General features: G+C 42.5%; 1 pseudogene; it reads left to right on the forward strand.

The window, feature by feature from the left end:
- Nucleotides 1–956: 956 nt before the first annotated feature.
- On the forward strand, nt 957–2,277 carry LOC123163006 (ribosomal protein S2, mitochondrial-like; annotated as a pseudogene).
- The last annotated feature ends 1,867 nt before the right edge of the window (nt 2,278–4,144 follow it).

Here is a 4,144-nt window from a genome sequence, read left to right on the forward strand (position 1 = left end):
TTGTAGCTATAACATACTGTTAAATAAATTATGAAAACAGGTGCAGCAGGCTAGTTATGAAGATTTTTTAATAAGACTTGCGTCAGCATACGAAGGTTATCAATTCTATTTGCCAGCATTCATGGACTTCCGTGGTAGAATCTACCGTTCAGGTGTATTGCATTTTCATGAGCGTGATTTGTCAAAAAGTTTATTACTCTTTTCTGCCGATCATCCTCAACCTCAAGCACAAAACCACCTGTCGGAAAAAAAGAATCTCAGTCAACACTTAGCATGTGCTGCAGCCTTTAAGTATCCAAAGTTCTCGAACTTAGATGATGCCCTTAAATGGTATAACGAACACCAGACTGAAATGTTTACTTCGGACGAAAGTTTCATTCAATTTGCTGCGCAAGCTAGTGATCCATTTTTTTTCATAGCCAAGATCCTTTCTCAGGATGAAGGAGTGAGTAATTATCATCAGGTTCCAGTGACCCAAGATGCAATTGCGAGTGCATATCAAATTATGAGTTATCTCTTGCTTAACTTAGAAATGGGTAGGAGAACGAATCTTCTTCCATCTTAAGACGGTCAAATCCAAGATGTGTACATGTGCTTGCGGGATGAGCTTAATAAATTGTTTTTTACCAGATTGAATAATGTTAGTAGTAGTAATTAGAAGAAAAAACTCATAGATTCTATGTTAACCAGAAAGTTCGTCAAAGGATTGTTTATGCCATCTCCACAGGGGTCCGTCCGGTTCTTCCTCAAATGGGTTGCCTCAATCTTTATCAAAGTTTTGGTATCTAGCTTATCCAGCTACAGTATAGTATACTCCTTCCTTGCTCGATAGAGCTCTTTGAATCCGCTTCAACTAAATGCGTAAAATAGAGTAATTTCTTCAAAAGCCAGTTTCTTTTGAGAAGGCAGGAGGCCCATAGCGAGTTATAATAGTGCCAGTTCTTGTACGGAAGGCCGTAATTCAGGTAACCTTGACTGCTCTAAGAATGATCCGGGCTAGCCGGGCACATCACATCAAAGTTAGGTCATTTGTCAAAAACATGGCAAATAGCTCAGTTGGTTTGGTAAGGGAGCTATTCTCTCACTTAAACCACTCCCATATTAGGTATTCTATCTCGTCTTAAAGTTCCCCCGCATTACCCATAACTTACCACCTGTATCTCCGGAACTCAAATCGCAAAATGACAATGCTTTCGATAGTCTGTACTAAATTACTTTGTACGAATGCACATCTCGGCCGTCGGGTAGCTGATCACCATTTCAAAGTCTATATCCGTGGTTCAAGAAATGGAATTGCTATTCTCGATTCAGACAAGACACTGATTTGTTTACGAAACGCTCTTCATTTTATAGGATCTCCCAGTCGTCAAAAAGGCCGTTCCTTCTTTTTAAAGACCAATCATTTATTTATTTATGAGATAACGGAAGAAATGGCGAGCTATTTAAGAAGCTATTTAAGAAATGTGAATTCTCATTGTTTCAATGATTCTCAATGGAAGATCGGGGCGTTTTTGACCAATTCTTTTGCAAATAAAAAAAATTCCGTTCAAGAAAGAAGAAGATCAATTTTGGGTTGAACCAACAACCTGATTGTGTGGTTATTCTGAATGCAGATAGAAAGTCTTCGGTCATACTGGAAGCTGATCGATCACAAATACCTATTCCATCCTTAGTTGATTCTACGATCCCATGGGAATCCTATAAAAGAATCACTTATCCCATCCCAGCGAATGATCCTATACAGTTCGTATATCTATTTCATCATTCGATCATGAAAATAGTGATTCTTGAACAGGATGCGATTAGTAGAGAAGCGCAATCTCTCAGAGTCACTTTGAGTACGGGGAAGTCCGCAGGAGGGATGAGATCCGCCTGCTACTCCACCTCTTCTTCTTCCCCAATAGACGAAGAAGAAAATAGGGCCAAGGCGCTATTGGAGATGCGCAAAAAATATCCATCGGGAGATGGCGCTGACGCTGACGCTAACGCTCGCAAGGCGGTTTTGCAGGCAATTTCACAAAATAGTTTTTTTTTTCGTTGAGGTCATAACCCGGTTTGGGCCGATTGACTCTGAGAGCGATCGAGGGGTCGCGGGCTCACACCTTGCTTTTGCGCATAGGATTGAAGAGATCCTAGAATTTCATGGAAAGAGCAGCGGCTCTCTGAAAGACCTCATTGATCTGAAATTGGATTTGGAAGACGCCTCTAAAAGAGAGGAGATTCTACTTCCATATTTTTCCTCCAAAAAAGAGGCAAAGTCCTAGCGTGATACAAAAAGAAATAATGGGCAAGGGCGGGGAATGATAGGTTCATAGATGTGGAGTAATCAGTTCTTCATTTGAAGAGTTAGTTGGCTGGCCTACCGGCCCGCAGATGTAGAGAGGTTGCCCCCACCATCCTCTTGAACTGCGAAATCAAAGCGATTCCTGTTGATGGAAGAAAGGCTAATTTTGTTTGATCCGATCCGCCTATGCCAGTTCGAGTCTGGCGAGTCGCTATCATCTGTTGCCCTAACTTTTTCTATTAGCTCATCTTGTCCGTAGTGATATTTTGGAGAAGGAGCAATTACCGGAGTGAGAAAGGTAGAAAGAAGCAATCACGAAAGCTAGTGCTAGTTGTGGCTTTTTGTACTAATCTTGTTTGTTCGGTAGCTCGCATCAGCAGCTTTAAAAGGAATAGAAAACGAGGCTTTTTCCACCACACTAGGGGCGGGCATTACGCTCAAGCAGGGGAAGTCAATTTGACTGCTGCTCGAGAACCTGTTTGAACAAGAAGAAGTAGCATGGCTCCAGCGGGGCAGAGCCAATTGGCTACGACATGGTGACCGAAATACAAATTTTTTCCACCACTTTGCAATTGCAAGAAAAAAGAGGAATTTGATCAAGTACTTGATGAGCGATACTGGAGATCGAATAGAAGGTAATGACTTACTCGATGCACATATTTAGGGCTATTTCTCTCATCTGTTTAATACGCAATTCTCTTCGCTAAGAAGGGTTCTCTTGTGTTCCAGGGTTGATTAAGCGTCTGGTGGAACAGGGATACATTGTGTGAGGCCAAATTGCCTGACGAATTGATGAATATGGCTCAATATAGACTGGTCCAGGTATACCGGTCAGTCTTGAGCCACCAGGATAGCCTTCCACATATCCTGTTCCTCCCTTAAGTGGTAACTCTTTTCTAACCTTAGAATCCTGAACCAATTTGCTCCAAAGACTCTGTCATTGAAAGGAGTCCATAGGTTGATAAAATAGGTTTTCATGAAAACCACACGTAGATAGAAAAGGTAAGAGTTACACGTGCCAGAAGCGAGGAATACCGCTCGGAAGCCTGATTGAACATGTCCTCATTCACTGCTATCTCCATATATTGGATGCCAAGCTTGAAAGGGTAATGGTCTGAGAGGATGGGGCCGTAGTCTTCTATTACGCACGCTACGTAGACGATATGGTCTTCGGCTTACCGAGAGGGGATAAGTCCACGCGAGTCACCCAGGGTCTCAAAAAGGTCTTAGCTAGAGTCCTTAGGGAGCTCCTACAGGGCTTCACTTCTACTGAAATTTCTAGAAAACAACCAGGGAGGCTACAAATTATCGGCTTGCCCCTGTCTCTGAAAAGTGAAGGTCAGCTCCACGTGGGTATTCCATCCAAACGATGGGAGAAGAGGATGACACTTGTTCGTATTGAAAACCGGAGACGAAGGGAAAGAGGTTTGATTGGAACATGTTCTACAAGAACTCCTGTGTAGAACACGCCCGTATCTATTCTATGGGCTGGCTTCAGGCCAACCCTACTGCTGAAGTAGAAAGCATCATATTCCGGTTTTTCCAACACTTGATCAGGAACCGGGCGCAGAAATTCCTTGAAGAGAAGGGGATGCCTACAACCAATGCCTAAATAAAGGCATATGTTGAAAAGTGCAACTACTAATAGATTCAGTAAAGGAAGGCCCGGAACGGGCTGAGCTACTGCCCGAAATAGAAGAGGACGACTAGAGTAGAGGAGCCTAATTCCAATCCAAACAATTGACGAGGGAGTCTAATTATTTTTCCGTTCTTGATTGTTTCAATTGCACTTTCTTCATTGGAGGGTTGCTTGGAAAGTGCGATAGTTACGGCGCTTGGAGTATACGGATTGAATTCTTC

This window comes from Triticum aestivum, chromosome 7B (genome assembly GCF_018294505.1).
Source record: "Triticum aestivum cultivar Chinese Spring chromosome 7B, IWGSC CS RefSeq v2.1, whole genome shotgun sequence".
NCBI lineage: Eukaryota > Viridiplantae > Streptophyta > Magnoliopsida > Poales > Poaceae > Triticum > Triticum aestivum.